This window comes from Narcine bancroftii, chromosome 2 (genome assembly GCF_036971445.1).
Source record: "Narcine bancroftii isolate sNarBan1 chromosome 2, sNarBan1.hap1, whole genome shotgun sequence".
Taxonomy (NCBI): Eukaryota; Metazoa; Chordata; class Chondrichthyes; order Torpediniformes; family Narcinidae; genus Narcine; species Narcine bancroftii.
Window position 1 is genome coordinate 72,620,124 of NC_091470.1, and position 22,702 is coordinate 72,642,825.

A 22,702-nucleotide genomic window follows, 5' to 3' on the forward strand; every position below is an offset into this window, starting at 1 on the left:
TCTCAAGAGGCGTGTCCTTCTAGCAGCAGCCAATCATGGCACGACAATGGTTTACCACATCTATAAAATGTATTTCCCTTTCAATCACTGCTACAATGGCCAAGCAGGTCAGTTTTTATTTAAATTCACCATTATTGTACAATATTCAAACAGCCTACTTTTGTTGGCTAAAATTCCTTTCTGTAGGATGTGGGATATTAAGTAAGTTAGGTGGAATCTTATTTTATTTATCTCAACAACCCAAACTATTTGCATGTCTTTGGTAGACAAATTCAATTTTATGTCTATTTTGACAATTGTCTGGTCAATAAAGCTTCCAGGAGGCATCAATACCATTTATACTTGTGCAATAGTTGAGTTTTGGGTAAAATTTGGGAGTTTGACTTTTACACGGATACTATTTTTGACCACGATAAGTACCTGTGTCGTTCAAGGTGTCATGGACTCAGATGGGCAGGAATGGATGGTAAGTTCACGTTCAAGGAATCTGGATCTCAATGGGCAGGCGGCTGAGGCGATGATCAATGGTTGGGGCATCAGGAGCTCCAGTGGGCGGGGGGGCCAGGGTGAGGATTTAAGGTTGGGGCATCGAGAGCACGGATAGGCAGCCGGTCAGGATGTCATGAGCTCTGATAGCTGGGCGGTTAGGGTGTCAGGAGCTTGGATGGGCATTAAACTGAGGTAAGGACACACAGTCAGGGCATCAGGAACTTGGATGGGCAGGCAGTCGAGGCCAAAGAAAAGGGGGGGGAGGGGTTGCCTTTTACATGGCCTCAACTATTACATGAGTATATATGGTACTAGGACACATTGCATGTATTTATATCATCATCTAAACACAACAATGGCAGATGTGGCTATTTTCGCTTCTCTTGCCAAATTCTATAGGCCATCCTTGCCTCCATGTGAAAAATACCTGAGAACCATAGAGCACTACAGCACAGAAACAGGACCTTTGACTCCTCTAGTCTGTGCCAAACTATTTTTCTGCCTAGTCCCTCTGACCTGCACTCAGACCATAACCCTCCATACCATGTACCTGTCCAAATTTTACTTAAATGTTAAAATTGAGCCTGAATTTACCAATTCAGCTGGCAGCTCGTTCTTCACTTCCATCACTCTGTGCATGAAGAAGTTCCCCCTAATGTTCCCTTTCAACTTTTCAATTTTCACCCTCAATCTATGTCCTCTAGTTTTTATCTCACCTAATCTCAGTGGAAAATGCCTGCTTGTATTTACTATATCTTTACCCACCATACCTCTGAGTGAAGATAAAGCTAAGACAAATTTCTACCTTTAGACAAAGATGACAATGTTTTCTATTGCTCTCTGATATTCATAAGACATTTGAAAACTCTTATTTGTGAAGTATGAAAGGTTTATTAAAATAAAAATCAATCAAAAACATATTAGAACAAGAAATAACAAAATGCAACCAAAATGTCAAAAATAAATAACTGTACTTCCCTGTTTTGCACCCAGGGGAGTGAAGACAAAGTACTGCTCCACAAGGTCCTACTGCTCAGTCATAATGTCAATATCTCTGCACAAGCTGTAATCAGCCTGTTAGAGGAGCCAACGGAGTTTTTTTTTTAAACATCCTGCAACTACAGAGATCTGTGCTCAGGATGGAGCCATTTGTGCTGGGTAGCATACCAAGAGGTGTTGCAGACTCATGGGGAGTAGCAGAATTTGTTTTGCTTCGGCCATCAGCAGTTACATCATCAATGAAGATAAGTGTGCCAGTACCAGAGCCAACCATACATGCCCAGACCATAACACCCCAACCACCACGTTTCACAGATGTGGTGGTATGCTTTGGTTCTTGGGCAGTTCCTTTGCACCTCCACACTGTTCTCATGTCATCACTCAGCTGGTCACTTCTATGATGTTCAGCTACAACAAGAATTTCAGTGCATATATACATTGTACAATGTATATGACAATAAACTTATTTTCATCATTATCATTCACCATTTTTCCAACTGATTATACAAGTGCCTCAGCAGAGTCCTATCTGTGTTTAGGAGTCAAGTAGTCAGGGGATTGCTCCTACCTTGCAAATGAAAAGCAAACACGGTATAAATAGGCACAGAGTAAATGGGTCCAGAAGAACAAGCAAGTTCCCTACCTGGCTCTTATCATTATTTTTAGAATTACTGGGTGATGTTACAACCAGTTGGCCCAAAGGTCTTTTAAGCTGTAGTCTCATGGCTTCAATTGCCATAAGTTGAACCTGATGCCACGTTCATACAAGCATACCAGCCCACATTCTACAAAAATCAATTCCTAAAGAATCCTCCACTTTTCTGAAGAATCAATGTCCAAAGATGCATGTGTTGGGTGGACTGGAGTGAGTGGACTGGAGTGAGAAGTTTTCAAATGATATTTGAATCAGTTATTGACACAAATTAAAAACCAGACTTTATTAATACAAGCTAGCCATCACTATGTACTCTGGCCATGAAGACTTTTTCTGTTTGGATTGATGTTATGGAATGTTCAGTTCCTACTTGAGCAAAATGGGCAAGCCTTAGTTTAGGGAAGGTAACTCTAACTTCAGTGGCATCATTTATTATTTGTTTCATTTTGGTATTCACTTCATCCATCTTATCTCTGTATAGTTTTGCAAACATTTCAATTAAAAAACTAATTACAATCTAAATTAGAATATCCCTTCCATTTTAAAGAAAAAAGAATCATCTAATAGTACATCAAGCAAGATAAAGAACATTGTTTTGGGAAAAAAATAAGAGGAGAAGCAATCACAGGTTTGCATGAGAAGCTGGCCACTGAATTCCATTTGGAGTAAATTAGAAATGATAATTGCATTCCTTTTTACTGTTCGACTTTCTCAAGAACTAATTTACAAACAATTCATAAAATTCACATTGAAAATGCCACACAGGACTTCTTTCTTTATAATTTTTATGTATCTACTTCAAGGCATCTTAAATAAAATGAACTGAAATTTTGACAAAATATCAGTTAATTGACAAACTGGCAAAGCATTAAATGTCATATGAAAATGAAAAATGGCCATGTAACTGAAAAAGGGAGAAATGTCAAATTAACGAGAATTGTTTTTCCCATCAGCTTAGCATCACACAATACAAATTAGAAAAGCCATGATGTAAAAAGGTGATCACATGTCGTCCCCTTGTTTATAAAAGGTAATAGGGAGAATCCTGGGAATTATAGATCAGTGAGTCTTAAGACAGCGGTGTGCAAAATATTGGAGAGGATCCTTAAGGATTTGGAGAAGTACAGTCTACTCAAGGATAGTCAGCATGGTTTTTGAAGGGAAGGTTGTACCTCATGAGCCTAATTGAGTTTTTTGATATAACAAAAGAAATTGATGAGGATAGGGCAGTAGATGAGGGCTACATGGATTTTAGCAAGGCATTTGACAAGGACTCCCATGAGAGGCTCATTCAGAAAGTCATGAAGCATGGGATCAATGGAACCTTGGCAGTGTGGATAAAAAAAACTGGCTTGCAGGTAGAAAGTAGAGAGTAGTAGTGGAAGGGAAGTATTCTGCCTCAAGGTCAGTGACTAATGGAGCACCGCAAGGATCTGTTCTGGGACCCCTGCTCTTTGTGATTTTTATAAATGACCTGGATAAAAAGGTGGAAGAATGGGTCAGTAAGTTTGCAGATGATACAAAGGCAGGAGGAGTTGTGGATGGAGCTGAAAGTTGTCAAAAGTTACAAGGGAATATAGACAGGATGCAGAGTTGGGTAGAGAAGTGGCAGATGGAGTTCAATCCAGATAAGTGAGAGGAGATGTATTTTGGAAGGACAAACCAGAAGGTTGAGTACAAGGCTGATGGTCAGTTACTTAAGAGTGTGGATGAACAGAGGGACATTGGGGTCCAAATCCATGCATCCCTCAAGGTCACCACACAGGTTGAGTGTATAATTAAGAAGCCCTATGGAATGCTGGGCTTCATTAATAGAGGGATTAAATTCAGGAGTAGAGAGGTCATTTTGCAAATCTACAAATCTCTGGTGGATCCACACTTTGTTCAGTTCTTGTCACCTCATTATAGGAAGGATATGGAAGCTATGGAGAGGGTGCAGAGGAGATGAACCAGGATGTTACCTGGATTGGGAAACAAGTCTTATGAGGCAAGGTTAGAGAGCTGGGAGTTTTCTCTTTGGAGCATAGAAGGATGAGAGGAGTAGAGGTCTACAAGATTATGACAACCAAAGATAGGTGGACAGCCGGACAGTGTTTCCCAGGGCAGGAGTACAAATGACAAGTGTACAAAGTGAAGGAAGGGAAGTTTAGGGGAGGCATCGGGTAAGTTTTTTTTATGATGCAGAGAGCTGTGAGTGCCTGGAATGCCTTGCCAGGGATGGTAATGGAGGTTGAAATATTAGGGGCATTTAAGAGACTCAGACAGGAACTTGGATGTAAAAAAAAAAGGGTTATGGTGTAGGGAAGTTTTGGTACTTTTTATAAGGAAATATATGGCTTGGCATAACATCGAGGGCTGAAGGGCCTGTAGTGTGCTGTTGTGTTCTATGTCTATGTTCTTGTTTGTCAATATCATTTTCAGAGTACTCAGAAGCATAGTAAAACTTCACAAGGGCAATTGGCTCTCATTTTTATCCTCCTTAAATGTATACATTTGTTTTCTAGATCAAGTCATAGAGTTTGACAGCACAGAAACAGGCACATTGACTCAACCTGTCCATTATGACTATGCTGGTCCCCTTGGCCTGCGATTGGCCAATTTCCCTCTAAACCTTTGCTATCCATGTACCTGGCTAAATTTGTTAAATGTTACAACTGTCCCCAGCTCTGCCACTTCCTCTGGAAACTTGATCTATGTCCCACCACCCTCGAGAGAAAAATGTGCCCCTCAAGTTCTTTTTAGATCTTTCCCCTCTCACCTTAAATTTAAGTCTTCTAATTTTAATTTTTTTTTGTTTCCCCCTACCTTTGTGAAAATGTCTATGACTATTTAACTTATCTAAACCCCTCATGATTTTATAAATGTCAATGTTCCTCCTTAGACTCCTTTGTTCCAGGGGAGAAAAGTCCCAGCCAATCCAGCCTCTTCTTATAATTCAAACCTCCCAATGCCAGTAACATTCTTGCAAATCTTTTCTGCACTTTTTCCAGTTTATATTTCCTTTAACTGAGTGACAAGAACTACACACAATACTCCAAGTGTGTCTCACCAATTTATTTTACAATTGTAACATGGCATTCCTGTTCCTGTGCTCAGTGTCTTGATTGATGAGAGTAAGTGTGCGAATTATCCTCTTCTCCACCCTGTCCACCTGTGGTGCCACTTTCATGGAACTGTACACTTATATCCTTAAGTCTCTCTGTTCTTTAACACTCTCCAGGGCACTACTATTCTGTATCTGAGTCCTGCCCTGGTTTAACCTACCAAATTGCAACTCCTTACATTTGTCCAAGCAAGATTCCATCTCCCAGTCCTTGGCCCACTTTCCAATTTCATCTAGATTATGTTGTAATCTTGATGAGTATTGTCCAATTTGCAGATTCTGCTATCTGGGCTCATTAGTGATCCCACAGAAAGTTACAGGACCACATGTCATCCATGACTGCTCAGACCAACTGGTGGCTGTTTGCAGTCATCTTCAAACTCTCTCTCTCTCTCTCTCTCTCTCTCAAATAGGATAAAATACCCAGCTGCTTCACAAAAGCCACCTTGGTGCCAAAGAAGATTACGGTGAGAAGCCTAAATGACTATCAGCAGATGGGTCTGACATTCTGATGCCTACCATCATGAAGTGCATCAAGAGGGTGGTCATGGCTCAGGTTAATCTGAGCATACCAGCCACTCTTGACCCACTCCAGTTGGCATACAAATTTGCAGCAGATGCCATCTACCTGACCCTACACACGACCTTGGAACATCTGGACAACAAGGAGACATATGTCAGACAACTATTTATAGGTCTGTTTTCAATACAATAGTACAAATAAAAGAAATCTCCAATTTATGTGACTTCATTCTCAGCACCTCTCTGTAACTGGATCCACATGACTTTCTATCCCATATGATATACTCAATGGAGATTAGTGGCATTGCCTCCTCACAATCACCAGGGCACCACAAATCTAGGAACTCTGTCTTCTATTCGATTCCCTGTACAACATCAACAACATGGATAAACACAGCATCAATTCCATCCATGGATTATAATGCTGTTGCAGATCAGCTCTCAAACAATAATGATATGGAGTACAGAAGTGAGATAGACTTCTGGGTTGGTGCCAGGACAACAACCTCTTCCTCAATGTCAGCAAGACCAAATTGTTGGTTATAGACTTCCAAAGGTGTGATGGAGCTCACTCCCTGATCCATATCATTGATGCTGAGGTGAAGGTGGTAGACCAGTAGCAGATTAACTACCACCTAGGCCCAAGGCTGAACTTTAGAAAAGCCCTTGCTGACCTTGACCCCTTGCCCCATGGCCCCCACCCTTTGTTGAATAGAATAAAGTGAAATTGTTCCATTCATTAGCCTTTGGGCGTGATGGCCTCACATATTCCAAATTTATCTGCCGGCTATGTGCTGGGAATACACCAGTTGGTGTTCAGTTGGAGGAAGGGGAGGAAAAACTTCATTAAAATCTAGCAAAACTTTAATTTAAAGAAGCCATCTGCTGGCCCCAAATAATTTGAAAAGTCTGTTAGTTACAAAAGGATAAATAAAATCAGTTCTTTAAAAAGTCTTGATACAAAATAACATAGAAGAGAGAGTCTTTTTAAAAAAGTAAACCTCCTGTGAGTGACCTGCATGAGCCGAGCTCTGCTGTAGGAGGCAGACCTCAGACTTGTATGCGTACAAATGCAAGCATTGCTTGACATGTAGCATTGGGACAGGCGGAGCCCGAATTGATAAATGGCACCAAGATCCCATTGCTGATTGACAGGTGAACGCAGTACTTTCGCGAGCCTTGATTGATGGGTGGACCCAGGAATAACGCGAGACCATATTGACATGGTTACCTTCTTGGTCCCTAGGCTTCAGCCTACTCAGCCTAATGGTTAATCCACCACTGTGGTAGACAGCTTTAAGTTCCTCAGGATAAACATCTCCAGTGACTTGTGGTAAAGGCACAAAGCTGAGGAAACTCATTAGATCAAACAGTGTACTTTATATAGCAAAAATAAAGATAAAAAGAGAACTAGGAGTTCTGTGGGAATCACTCTTAGTGCTTCCCATCTGTAATCCCTGCTGCTTTTCAGCTTTAGAACATGTGCTCACCCAGTCGCAAAACTCTACAGTGATTTGTCCTAGTCCAAATACATCGATGCCATAGCCAATAAAGTGCCAGCACTTCTACTTCCTCAGAAATCTGAAGAAGTTTAGCATGTCACTAGCATCCCTTAACAACTCCTATAGGTGCACTATCGAAAACATCAGGGTGTAATCACTGCATGGTATAGCAACTGCTGCTCTGAAGACCAGAAGATTGTGGCCCAGTTCATCATATCCTTTTCCTCCAGTGATTTCATCTATAACTCCTGCTACCTTGGAAAAGCAGCCCAAAATTAAAATATTCATCACACTCCTGCTACACTCTCTTCTCCTGTCTCGAGTCAGGAAGATTCACAAGCGGGAGGTCAAGCTCCACCAGATTCAAGGATAATTTCTTTCTTGCTGTTATCAGACTCCTGAATGAAACCCAAAATTATGTTGGCTTTGCTCCACACCAACTGAGCCTTCTCTAAATTTTCACTTTTGTACTTTATCTTACTTGATGAGCTATGCATGAGATCTCTACTGGTCTGCTCGCAAAGCAATCTCAATCACTGCATTTTCAATACATTTGACAATAAACGAACTTGATTCAACAGTCTGCAGATTCAGACTATTGCTCACCATGAAGACTTGCAAAGAAAATAATTGCTATTTAATATCAACAATTCATTCATTTTCATTTGTTATAATTCAAATCAAAATGAGGACAATCGTAATTTTTTTAAGCATACAAAATATGCAACTGAAATGTGAATGTAAATCATAAAAAGGTAAGCAGAGAATATTCATGGGAAAAGACTGGAAATAGAAGCATTTTAAGAGTTGATATCCAAGATGTCTAAAGTATTTCTGCAGTGCAAGTCTCCAGTCAGATTCATACAGACTGCCAATTTATACAGGGTATGGGAAGTGTGGCTTTTCCATTTTCCAAAGCATGTCCTGATATTAGAAAGAAAGGAATTTTGTTCATCTTGGCCTCCTTAACTGCCAAGTGACTTGAAATCTTGCTGCTTGACATCAGGAACTACTCAGAAGTTCACATGTACCTTGGGGTCCTGGGCTGAATCCTATAAAAAAATTCTTTCAACTTTTATAAAAAATGCGCAAACAAAATTGATTTTAAAATTTATAGGTTTGGACTGGAGGATTTTAGAAAATAAGAGGAAATGGGAACACTTTTCTCTCCTTTTCCGCCTGTACTGGACCTTGTCAACGAGGAAACCCATGGCTTAGCTTCATGCTTTCAATACTTCAGCATGGTTGGGCACAGAAATCCAGTGTACAACATTCCTGCCAGCAGAACTGAACCAAGGTTTCTAACACTATGAGTACATCCAAATCATTTTCCTCAAGAAAATTACAAATTCAGATCAGATATGAAAATTGATGATGCTGTGTATAGTGGTGAAGGTTGTCAAGGATACAGCAGGATGCAAGATCAGTTGGAAATTTGACTGAAGAGATGGCAGATGAGGATAAATCCAGGTAAGTGTGAAATGTTGCATTTTGGGAGGTCAAATTCAAGAAGAAACAATAGAGTCAGTGGTTGGACCATTAGGAGCATTATTGTACAGTGGAATCTTGAGTGAGAGTACATAGCTCCCTGAAAGTTGCAATGCAAATGGACAGGGTAATAAAGAAGGTGCACAGCTTGTTTGCCTTCATTGGTTAGAGCCATAAGTATAAATGCTTGGAATTCACATCACAAATATATAAAAACTTTAGTTTGCCCACATTTAGAGTATTGTGTGCAGTTCTGATGACCACAGTAAAGGAAGAAAGTGGGGGTGTGGGAGAGGTTACAGAAGAGGTTGAATTTTAGTTAGAAGAAGTTGGACAAATTTCTGGAGTGATGGAGACTGAGAGGCAAGCTAATATTAGACAGATTAATTTTGTATATTAGGTTATCTCTCAGTCTCCATTACTGGGGTGAAAATGTTGTACATGAAACCATCAGTTTAAGGTTAACAGGGGAAAGATCAAAGGATGTATGCAGAAGAAGTTTTTCTTCCTACACAAATTATGTCAAGTGTCTAGAACAAACTGCAAGGCATCTGGTGGAATCAGATATGATAGCAACATTTAACAGGCATTTGAACAGACACATGAACCTGAAGGGAACAGAAAGATAGAGACCATATGCAAGCAGATGGGATTAGTTGATTAGCTTCACAGTCAGCACAGACGTGGTAGGCCAAAGGGCCTGTTCCCATTCTGTGCTCTTTTCTGTTCTATGTTTAGAGCGTAGTGAAACTTCAAAAGGATAAAATGACTGTTGGTTGAAAACAATGCTTAGAAGGCAGCCAAAAGGGTGTCCATGTCTACATTAAACCTTTTTTTCTCCCAAGAGGAAAGTAGCTACTTAATTGCAGATAAAAGTGATAAAAGTCAAGCATGTCTACCAAGATTAAAACTGTATGTTTGTTTTCTGATACAATCTGTTTAAAGATTACAAAGATATTTTATTGTCAAAGCAATTCTTCAGTGTTCTCTTACTTTTAATTGCTAATAAATGATGTACGAGTCTGTCCTGCCAACTCAGTAAATATTTCTCGAGCTTGCGGTCAAAATTAGACCTCATAGACTAATAAATAAAGTTGCCATGGCTATGTTTAAGCACGCCTTCATCAGTTGCCAATAGGATTTGGGGATGACTTTAGTTTAAATCCTATTGAATGCCTGTCCTGCAGAATTGCCATAATTAATGTTAATAATGTGATTGTAAAGCAATTAACTAGTCCAGGATGCAAATATGCTTGGCTACTGTAAAATGTATAGACAGGTCTTAAAATTGCTGGAGATCCTTAGGAGTGAACTTAGGGAAGGAGCATTAAAAGCAAGACCTTGAGAATATTGATCTTTGGATTACTGCTGAAGCCACATGGTAGTCAGGTTAGGAGTAGAAAGATAGGGCAGATAAAAAGTGGCTGAGCAGCTGGTGCAAAGGGCAGGGATTCAAGTTCTTTGACCATTGGAATCTCTTCTGGGGAAGAGGGACAGGTTATCTATCACCTGAACTGGAGAGGAAACAATATTCTAACAGGGAGATTGCCAATGATTGTTTGGAAGTTTAAATTAGATTGGCAGAGGAATGGCCCTCAGAGTAGAAAAGAAGCAGATGAGAAGTTGGGGGCTAATACTGTTCTCAAAGGAAGGATGATAGGTAGCAACATGGCAGAGTGAGAGGAAAGACCCATGGATAAAAATGTATTTATTTAAAAGCCATAATAGGGAAGGTAGATGAACTCAGGTTGTGGATTAGCTAAAAGAAGGACAAGATTTGCAGTTCATTATTCCAGGATACAGATGGTGCTGCACAAGAAAGAAATTGGGGGGGGGGGGGGGGGGGGTGTTATAGTTTTGATAAGGGAAGACATAATAACTGTGTTTGGACAGGATATTCTTGGGAGATCATCTAGCAAATCCATAAGGGTAGAACTTAGAAACTAGAAGGTAATGATCACATTGATGGAGCTTCAAACAATTAATGGGAATAAGAAGACCAGATGTGTTTGGAAATTGCAGAAGTAATAAGATAGGATTATTGAGAAGTTTTAACTTCCTGAATATTGACTGAGTTGATCATAGTACAAAGGCTGGACAGAGTGGAATGTGTCCAAGACAGCTTTCTCAATGAATAAAAGAGGCAATTTTCAAGTAAGGGGCAGCTGGAAAGTGGGATGATTTTAAAAAGGTGAGCTAGCAAGAGTTTAGGCATTGCATCTTCCTGTTAGGATGAAGACCATGGGTGGTGAGTTTAAGGAACATTGAGGTCCTAGACAGAAAAATGGAAGAACGAATGTGTCAAATTTAAAGCATCGACGACATCTATAGTTGTAGTTTTGGCGAAATCATCTGGTATGAGCCAGCTGATCTTGTTGGCCATCCCCTTGATTTTCTTTATCTTCTTACTACTTCCCTCCCTTGGTGGACGTTGGTGAAGATGTCCTCTGCAGTAGCATGGACATTAGCCCTTAAAACGATTTTGTCCTCTATCAGGTTTACCTTCTTCCCTGGCAACCTGGTTTTCATTTATTTTACACCCTCGGTAATTTCTCCCCAAGGCTGGTTGCTATATTGTAGGTGGGGACCATAGCGACGACAAACAAAATAAGGTGGGTAATATTGTTTTCCATAAGGAGGGCTGTGTTGTTGATTTTGATATTCTTGGTTTTCCCCATCTATTGCGGTCTCTGCACCATCCCCTTTCTCTCCAATATTCTGTCGATAATGAGGTGGTGATCCTCAGCGAAGAAGATCGTAGAGACAGTAACCATTTCTGTCTGCAGCATATCAGCTATCTTGGACTAGAACTCCACTGGGACCAGTTAATTTTGCTGCCTCTGCACCCTGTTCTCCTTCCACTATGTCGAATTCTACAGTTTCACTACCTCTAACACTCTTTAGGTATTTCCATTTGTTATTCTTCTTTATGGCAGTCTGATGAATAAATACATCTTCCTTTGTATCATTCCTGTTGATGAATCCATAGATGTTTTGTACATTGAACCACTTTACTGTTCCAAAAACCTTTGTTGTGATGACTTTCTTCTCTCTGATTAAGGGCATCCTTGCATCTTGTGAGAAGACAGAATAAGTTGGAGGTCCTTGCTGAGATTGTTTAATTATCGTTGGCCTCAGCTGGAAGTGCCAGAAGCACAAGAATAGAGGGTGGCTAAAGTTGTGTCCTTATTTAAAATAGTTCAAGAACAAGCCTGACAACTACAGGCTAGTGAGCTTAACATCGGATTTTGTAAAATTGCTGGAGGGGATTACGAGGGACAGCATATACCAGTATTTGGATAGGCAGAAAATGATTGGAGTTATTCAGCATGGATTCATGTGGAACAGATGTTTTTTAAAAAGTTGAAAAAGAGGATTGATTAGGGGAGGGCAATGGATGGAAATGGACTGAATGCCAGCAAATTGGATTAGCCCAGAATGCCATGTTAATCAGCATGGACTAGAACTATGTTGTATGACTCCATAACTCAGTAGGCAAGGTAGCATCCATGGGTATAAATAGTCAATAGACCATAGACAAATACAGCACAGTACAGGCCCTTTCACCCACAGTGTTGTACCAACCTCACAATCTACTCTAACAACTGCCTAGAAATTTTCTACTGCATAACTCACCCATAGACTTATCTAGAATATTGCATGTGGGGCACAGAACTGGAGCACCACTTGCAGGGAGTGCCACTGTCCTCACCTTACCCACCCAATATCTGAGTCCCTAGTCCAATATGGGCTGCTTCGGGGCTATTCCAGCATGAAAATGCGCATGGTGGCACTTCAATGCAGGATTACTGGGCAAAATGGCCATCGTCCCTATCCATAATCTCCCATGCAGCTGGAACTGCTCTGCCAGTGGCAGTACCAGCCAGGGAAATATAGAGCAATTCCAGCTCTGTGTGTGTGTGTGTGGGTGGGGGGGGGGGGGGGGGGGGTGGATTATGGGTAGTGAAGATTGCCATTTTGACTATTGATCCTGCAATGAGCTCCTGGTGCTGATGAGCGGCCCTGAAGGCCAAAGCGGCCCAATGAAGTGCCAGAGGCTGGGCTGTCAGCGGGAAGCTGGTGGGCTGTCAGGGCCAACCCCGGCTGCCCTCCTGACAGCCCCACCAACAGCCCACCCCAGCCATGTGATGACCACCCCGCTGACAGCCCACCCCAGCCACCCGCTGAGATTTTCCAATTAATACCTTGCCAATCTCCCTGCAGCCTACCCCGTGACCCGCTCCCCAAACAAACTTCTGACGGACTTCCATTGCCAGAATGTGGGTTCCCAGTGATCAGGAGGAGGTAAGGGGTAAAGACAGATAGGCGACTTCGCAACCTGTGTATGTGGTGGTGGTGAGGGGCGCGTAAAGTGGAAACTATGTCAAACAGCAGCAGCACAGTTAGTGTGTGGTGAATTTTTGTGTTTTTTTAAAAACGGGGGCAGCGATATCAGTAGCAGCCCTAGGACGCCACATGACCTAAATATGCCACTGAATCTACCATTTTTCTCAGTTCTATGTATGAACCTACTAACAATTTCTTAAAAGATCCTATTATTGGCAGGTACAATAGATAGATCCTATTGTACCCACTGTTTCAGGTCGTGACCCTTTATCAAGAATAAAGTTTAAAAAAAAAGTTGTTATCACATGTATGAAGGGGGCAAAAAGCTGGGGAGGAGCCAAGGGGTAATGGAATGTTGAACAGATGGGAGAGGTGGAAACAGGCAGAGAGAGAGAAAATTAAGTACAGGATACTATCAGTAAACAGGTGGAAACAGTAGAGGCAGATGGAGGCTGGGATTAGATCAAATTAGAAAAATTGATGTTTATGCCATTAGGTTTAAAGCTATCCAAGAGGAATAGGAAGTGTTATACCTCAAGTTCACATTTGGCAATGGACAAGGCTGAGGAGAGATGTATTTATGTAAGATTGGTTAGGGGAGTCAAAATAATTTGCTACAGCAAGTTCAAGCTTAGATCCATAAACAAAGGGCAGATAATCGGCAAAGTAGTTACCCAATCTGCCTATGGTCTCACAAAAGTAGAGGAAGCCACACCCAATACACCAAATGCAATAGATTAGGTTGAATGATATATTTGTACATGTTAATCTCTGCTTCCAACTCTAAACACACTGTGCTAGCGGAACTAAATGGATCAAACAGCATCAATGGGATGCAAAGAACAATCAAGATTTTGAACTGAAGCCTTTCATCAAGATTGGAAAAATATAGGAGAAGCATTGTAAAGGGGACAGAATGGGAGGGGAGACACAAGGATCCTGTGTGGGATCAGTATACCATGTGGTGGTGAAACTTGACATACATAAGTAGTAAATAGGCAGATGCCAGAAAAATGAAGAGAGAGACAAGAAAAACAAAGGGGTCAGGTGGAGGAAGATAAGTTATACAAGAGGAGTGAGTGATTAGGAGATAAAACCTATCATTTTTGAAACTCGATAAGAAGAGAAGATGAGAATGGTGGCAATAAAGAAAGACCACACAAGGAGGGGAGGGGGCATGGAGGAGAGTGGAAGAATCCAGTGAGGATGTGGGGGTGGTTGGGGATAGAACCAAAAAGAGGGTGAGGAGATGAGAATGGGTAGAGCACTGAGGGGGGCGGGGGGATGTAGGTGAGTGAGAAAGGGGACAAAAAAATATAATGGAGAATAACTCTAAGGCTGCAGAAGGGTGAGGGGATTCATTACCTGAAATTAGAAAAGTTCATAGCACTGAGGCCCGTCTCCATCTCAGGTTTGTGCAGTTAAAATGGCAGGTTTTTTTTCTTCAAGAACAGACCTTTCTTCACAGACTTCTTAAACATTAAGGATCATGCTTATTTCTTTCGTTATGCTACTTATATTTACAGCTGTTGACCATTTTCTTCTCACACAATAGAATAAAAGTGTAACTAAATAACCATGGAACTATTTTAACTACCGACACAGTTTTTATTAATACCAGCATTATATCAAACAAATCAAGCTCAAAGTACTTTTTGTTAGGCAATTAAACAAATATTTTATTAGATTACAGAACACTTTTCAGGCTAGTCAGCAAGGAAAACACAGTCACTTCATAGGCTGGCGTCTATTGGACATGTGCTTTTAATTTACTACCAAATGTATTTCACTCATTTTTCACCATTGTAGGAACAACAGAGCAACATCATAGAATGTTTCCACTGTACTAGGTTAATTTACTTAATTAAACATTTTGAACAACATACCTGAGCAAATTAGCTGCTAATTCATTAAACCTATTAAGTGTTAATTGGACCTTTAATTAATTTTACATTGCATAATTATTCATTATTATTATTAATGAGGTGTTCTTATTGAGCTGCAGATATAACACAGGATTCAAAGTAGACCACCCATTTCAGAAATTAGACAATTAAGTTCCTTGTTGAAAATCTGCTCGAAGGTGTGTAAAACATATCTTTGTAGAAATGCATGCCAGATGGTCAAACAAAAGCATAAAATGCTGTGAACACTCAACAAGCTCAGCAGCATTTCTGAAAGATTGATATATTTAATGTATCAAGACCTTTAATCACATCTCTTAACCTTAATTAATAAATCAGTTTCTATCTCCACAATGTTGTGTGACCTGCAATATGTTTCAGGTTTTTTTTTGTTTTTGATTTCATATTTCCAGCATTTGCAGTTTCTTCTATTTCCAGATGGTGAAGTTCAAGTTTATTGTTACATGTATCAAGATGCAATGAGAGAGGTTGTTTTGCAAGCAGATCAGTAAATATTTCATAACTGGTACAAGTAAGATGTAGTACAAATGTGAAGAGTTACAGAAGGAGATTGATTGCCACAGAGCAAAAGCAATGTAATTTACTATTTTAGGGTTCATTCAGGAGTCTAATAGCGGGAAAGAAGGTGTTCTTAAACCTGGTGTAGATCAATCAGCCCCTAAAATGTTTCTGGCCATTGATGATATGGATCTTAACCACAATCACCTGGCCCATATGCTTCAGGACTCTCACACACAATTCTATTCATCTCAATTTTAAAATTATTCCTTGAGCAAACTCTATTGCTTTTCATGGGAAAGAATGTAACACCCACTTCTTCTGTGAAGGCACATTTCCACTTTCTCTCTTGCCAATTCCTTCTGAATTTTGAATCAGAATCATTTCATCTGCAATACCCCTCTTTTCAGATCATCTCAGCTTTGACTGCTTTTCATTATCACTAAAGAGGCAGCTCTGCTGAATGCAATGATGATCATGACCTCAGACCAATTCAAAAAGAAAATGCTGAAACTGTTTCATTTGGGGGGAAAAAAATCTACTGTGAGTGACTGTCTTGATCTTCAGAGTTTATTTTGTACTAATTATTCTCATGTGTACACTAAGAAAATGAATGATCCTCCTCCAGATTTTTCATTGAGGATTTAGAAATGAATGCATTTCTAATGAAGGGTTAAGCTTGCTCTGAAAGAAAAAATATTATAAAGAGCCAACAATTAGCTAGCATGTAGGAAAATGTTAAACTGCTTAGTAGGCTCCAAGTAGAAGCTGACTGCTAAACAGCAAGAATTATTGAATATGAATTGTCTTAAGTATACGATATTTGCAATAATTAGAGAACATTCCTCAGAACAGGCTCATGATATAATTTCCTTTAGAAATGCACTTTCTCAACTAGAATCTGATTCATTCTACTACATGTTTACCTTTCAGGGTTCTGGTTGAGTGATAGATTCAACCATCTATTTATTCAAGGACACAGAACACTCTGCTACATTTCTAGGAAATAAATTTATCAATTGCTGTATACAACTCAAATGTTGCAATAAACAGGATTAACAGTATAAACATGCTACTAAACCCAATTTGAATTTTATTGAAGCAATAGCTCAACTTAGTCATTCTGTATCTAATTCAGGGGTGGGTAACCAACCGTGAACCGCCCAGCAATCCAAATTTATCCAGCCTGCAATCTAACGTTGACCAATCACCTTCAGCAGCTCCAACATACACTGTTTGTCGCTCTAAACCAGGGGTGTCAAACTCCAATTCACGGAGGGCCAAAATTAAAAACTTGGACTAAGTCGAGGGCCGAACTAAATATTTATTGAAAATTTTCAACAACATCTGCATGTTTTCTCTTCTTTCAACATATGTAATGTTAAACATTTTCTTATTAAAATAAATGTTGAATAATAGTTTTGGATAAACTCTTTCCAGAAGCATTAACAAATGAGAAATAAAATATTCAATAAATAATATTTCTCTATAGAGGATTTGTCAAATGTTGCTAGTGTGCTGTCGAATAGTAAAATCTGAGGGCTATTGAGAATGTGGGAGAATAACATGATTCCTGAAACAATCAAATGGGTGACTGATTGTGGGCATAGGGTTATTTGCCATGCCCTTTTTCCATTGGTACAGATATCCTTTGATTTACACACTTTTCAAGTTTTATGCCTAATGAGCTTGTATCCAGGTGCAGGACCATTTTTAACCAGGAATATATTTATCACTGTGACATGAAACTATTGGAAGATCGTTTTATCCTGAGATTAAAGTTCATAATCCTTACTCAGGCCTGTGTGCGGGAGGGCGGGGTTTGCGGGCGATCGGGTTGGACGACGACAGTGCGGGGGCATCGGCTCTCGCTGCAGGGCGGCATCTCGACGGATCAGCGGCCCCGTCACCGTGAGTCGCGGGTCGGCCTGCGGCAGGGAGGGGGAGTGGGCAACGGTCCTGGCGAGGTCAGGCCCAAGGCCTCCGGTTCCGGGTGCTGGGAAGCGGCCTTGGCTTCCCCTGACACCGGCCAGGCCCCAAAACCAGAGTCCACGGTGAGACCCTGCAACGTAAACAGAGGAGGTGGGGTCGATTAGCGGGCTGACGCCAATGCATTCTGGGATTTGTTGTATTACTGTGCGTGCGCTATACTGGCACGGCGGCCAGCGGGCCACCTCTAATACATTTTTGAAATGATCTTGCGGGCCAAATATAATTATACCACGGGCCAAATTTGGCCCGCGGGCCAGAGTTTGACATGTGTGCTCTAAACAGTCAGTCTTTGTCATCTGTGGCCTCGGGACTGTGCATGTGGATTAAACAAAGTACATACATTGTTGCCATATAAATCCCGCCTGTTCCTTCAGGGTCATGAACCAGGCAGCAAAATTACTGTGTTCACGCAGAATGTTCACTGAAGTCTTTCCACATCGTGATAACCGGGAATCTATCATCAACCACTTCACTTCACTTTCTGCTCCTGGAAAAATAACCTACCCTGGCATTCCCAGGAACACATTTTGCCCTCAAGATAGACCTGAGATGAGTTTTGTTCACTGGGATTTACCTCATTGAACTATCAGTACCTTAGAGTGCAGAGAAATTAAATAAAAGTGGGAGTCCAGGAGCAAAGACAGAAGTTGAGAGGAATAAACAATAGCTTCTGCTGAGAAAGAATAAGGATGTTGCATTTGACAAATTTATTTATGTCTGCAGTTTTGCAACAAAAATAATTGTTACCCCTTTTTTTAAAACTCCTGAACTACTTGAAGAATTATTTAAAAGCAACCAGATTTAAATGACAGTTTGCAGCACTCCAAACACCTGTTTGAAATATTTATATCCAGCAAGGGATGATTTTATCACTCCTGCTAAGTAGTTTGTTCTTAGCACAACTCCTAAAGATGATGTCTTGCAATTGGCATCACAACTCTGTCACCCAATATCGGAATGCTTTCAAACAACAAACAAAATCAAGTGTCCCACTGATTGAGCTGCTGTCTGTTTTGGGATGAGTTATTTTGTTTTCGTTGTGACAAATTTTTCTCCATTTTGACTTTTATGATTTTTCTTATTGTGTCATTTTAATGACTAACTCGTGAGTTTTGGTGCATTTCCAGAGTTGAAGATGCCTTCCCTGACCTGAAATGCATCATCTTAATGACTAACTCATGATTTTTGGTGCATTTCCAGAGTTGAAGATCCTTTCCCTGACCTGAAATGCATCATCATAGATTTTTTGGAAGGAATACGGTTGATCTCATTGCTTGAAATTTTTCTGTGGATTGTTTTTTGTTAAATTATTGTCAGTTAATGTTCATGCATTGTCTCTGCTTGAAGTACGTAATGTACAATCAAAAACTTAAATTGCATAATGTCTGTGTTTGATTATTTATTTTATTTCTGGTGGTATCAGTGCAGCCTGCTGTTCAACCACTGACACACCATCCAACCCACTCATGGTAAAAGGTTTTCCGCCCCTGATCTAGCTGTTTAGGCGGTTGATAGACAGCTCCTGCCAATGTGCTATGCTTCGAAAATGTAAACTCCAAGAAGGCAAAAAATGGCCAGCACTTCGTTACCACGCAACTTTCCAACAGTCCTGCCCTGAACATTTGTGAATCAGAAGCTGCCTTAACACTACTATGAATTCAGCATTAAACTACATACTGCACACATGGAAAGGCAGGTTTTTTTTGAAAAAGAAAATGTTTTCTATATTTAACACATTCAATGCAAGTAATGAGAAGCTGCTATTTTAGCTGTCTGAAAATATTCAGGGGGTTAAAAAAAATTCACGGAGCACCCGAGGTAGACCTATAATCATGGCAACATTCCAGAAAGAAGAGATTTTCTGCAGCTGTGGGACACAGCTCAACTTAAACTTTTCATATAAGTCTAACAATTTCATAACTGTAGGAAAGATTTTCATGCCAAGTTAATATACAAGATTGAGCTCATAACAAGATTTAAATTAAAAGTGAGTAACTTTATCAAATTCAGAAAATGATAAAAGGGAAAATGGAATTCAATTACTTTTCAGAACAACATTTTCAAATTATGGCAAACAGACTTTGGAGTCTTCAAAGTAATATTTGAGCATCGCACTAGAAATATTTCAAGGAGTCAAATGATCAATAAGGTGATATTGCATCACAATTATATGGCATCTTCCAAGACATGCCAAAGTGGTTCCAAAACAGCACACTTGAAAGCAGTCACATCTTTGAATATATTTCCTGCAATAACAACAGTGACCACTTTCAAAAGTACTTAATTGGCCATCATCTTCACTGCTGTAAATATTTTTATAAATAGACTTTTGTCTATTGAGAAATAACACATTTGAAGATCAAATCCTCAGACCTGGCACAAAATATATTATTTTCTGGGTGGTAGTGATCCCTGACTTACTAAGCCTTTCCAAACCTGGACTACCTACAGCAAGCATCTCAGGGCACTGAAAAAATATCATCAATGCTATCTCTGAAAAATTGTACAAATTCATTGCCTGGATACGCACATAAATATCAACACCCTCTGACAGGCCAACATCCCAAGAAACTGAGGCCCTTGTCACTCACAGTTGGCAATGTTGGGTCAGCTCCCTCATATACTGGGATGAAGTTAGCGGTCTTGGAACCCACAGGGAGGATGGTGGCTATCTTGGAACCCAAGGAGATAATGGACTGCTGCAGTGACTTGTTGAAGATATCTGTAAGGATCTCTATCAGTTGGCTGTGCAGTCCTTATCCAACCAGCTACCTTGTCCAGTCCCATTCTCTTCTGTGGGTTCAATTTCGATAGAATTCTCTTCACCTCAGTTGAGGCTATGCAGGGGGTTCATTCATCAAGTGGATACAGAGCTTTCTTCAGCATTAGCATGCATAGAAGGTGTTCAGTCTGTCGATGGGAGGCATCATTGTTTTTGACACACAAGATGGTCTTGTGGTCAATTATAGTTTGGATCCCCTGCCTCCTGCACCTCATGTCACATAGTTGTCTATGAATCTTCTGTGTGTACCCATGCTTTGCCTTCCAAGTTGCATGGGAGAGTTCTTCCCTGGCATCTCTTAATGGCATCTTGTCTCCTGTCTTGAAGGTAGCATCATGAGCTCTAAGAAGTGCCTGGATCTCTGCATCCAACCCTGGTTGTGAAGCATTTGATTTTGGTGACCTCCTCAATGCACTTGCTGATGTAGCCAGTCATTGAGCTCACATACTCCTTGATGATTACGGCCATTATAGGTTAACAGCTCCAGTCCTGATGCAGTGCTGTAGCACTGCTGTGTACTCCCTCCCTCCTACAACCACGTTCAGATCTCCCTGCAAAATGGCTTCATTCATGTTGCCAGCTGTCTGTATCTCAAGGTTAGCAGGATTGATATTACTTGTATGATCAGAGTATCCAAGATGGGGGTGAGGGGCAGCCTTTTATGCTCCAGGGATGTTGGTGTTCACCCAATCCAGGATGTTCTTTCCTCTGGTGGTGAAGTTGAAATCTTGTAGGCATTCCACAAATTCCTTGGGATGAAGTGCCAATGTGATTTTCCCAGACTACCTGCATATTGATGGCCTCCTGTACCACTATAAAGTTGCCCTTTTTTTTACATTCCTTTTCAAACTTTTTTGTCATTTGCACATTACAACATGGCTGCTATTTGAAGATCTGCAAGTAACTCCCATCAGGAAATTTTTACTTATGCAGTTTCTCAATTCTACCTACAAGGATTCAACATCCTTTGATCCTATGTCTCTTCTTGCTAAGGATTAGATTTCATTTATTTAAACCTACAGAGCCACTAGCTCTGCCCACCTGCCTGTCTTTTTGATAGAATAAAAGGATGTGTTCCAAGGATGTTTACCTCCTAGCTCTGATCCTCCTTCAGCCTCGTGTCCATTATGCCCACAATGTCATATCTACCAATTTCTAACTGCACTTTAAGCTCATCTACCTGGTTTTATATATTGCATGCATTGAAATACAATACCTTTTTTTTAGAAAAGGATAAACTTTTTGTACCATCTGTGGCGGCCCTTCGCAGCTCCCTCATGTGGCCTCACAAAATGAAGGACAAGCGCAACAATCCAGCAGGCTGCACAAGGCCCTCAACACTGCATTTCAATTGGCCACAACCAAAAGAGCTTAACTGGCCTATCAGGGAAAGCAGATCACAAACACACCAATCAGTGCTGAGAGGGTTTTGACCACGCCCCTCATCTTGAGAATAAAGGCAGGGCTGTGAGCCTAATAAAGCTCAGTGTTAACTACACTCAACTGGGTTTGTGTCATTCTTTCTGGGAGCAGAGTGTTCTTTCTGAGCTTACCTGCATGAAGCTATAACTTCTCATGTGCTAGAGCCATAGCATGTTTTTTTTTAAAAACTTTATTTAAGATTTTATAACATGAATAACATATAGGATTAAAAAAATTAAGAATAAAATAATAAACTTACAATACAATATCAGTAATCTAAATAAACTATACCCTCCCCAATAATTATTACACATTAATAACCCAACTCAAATTAGTCAAATTCCCCCAAAAATAAAAAGTGAAGAATTAATAAAGTTAATAATATATGCGAGAAAAAAACCCACTTACAAAAAAAAACAAAAACATAACCGATTAAAATACTAACAAAAAGAAAAGTAATTAATACTAACATATCAGACTTAAAAAACATATTTAAATCAAACTTAAATGCATATATTTAACAAATGGAGTTAAGATTAAATATATATTTAACTCAAACTTAATATAAAAAATTAGTAAAGTTAGTAACATCTATCAAAAATTATTAAACAATAATCAATTCTTTAAAAAAAATTGTAGCATGAAAAAAAATTTTAAAAAACTTTCTCTGTAGAGATAAACCTTCACCAAAGATCAACTAACTTCACATCTATCATCATATTAGTCACATAAACCACCATCTTAAAACAAAATTCAAACCTCATTAAGCATTGTACAATTCAATTTTAGTACTCTTCCACCATTTTTCCCTTTTACTCTTGAATAGTTATCCAATAAAAGCTCCAATACCACATTTAAATATCCCCAATCATTACGTTAAAATTCAGATGTCCAAATAATAAAAACACATCTACAACGAAATCTATATCTTCAACAAATGGAGCATAAACCACAAACAAAATTCAAGCCTCATTAAGA

The 22,702-nt window shown here is 39.9% G+C and overlaps 1 protein-coding gene and 1 pseudogene across 1 annotated transcript in view; both read right to left on the reverse strand.

Annotated features, from left to right (window-relative positions):
* fsip1 (fibrous sheath interacting protein 1) overlaps positions 1-22,702 on the reverse strand; it is a 401,721-nt gene that overhangs the window by 244,884 nt on the left and 134,135 nt on the right. The window lies entirely within an intron of this gene.
* LOC138752204 (Y-box-binding protein 1 pseudogene) lies at positions 10,966-11,824 on the reverse strand (annotated as a pseudogene).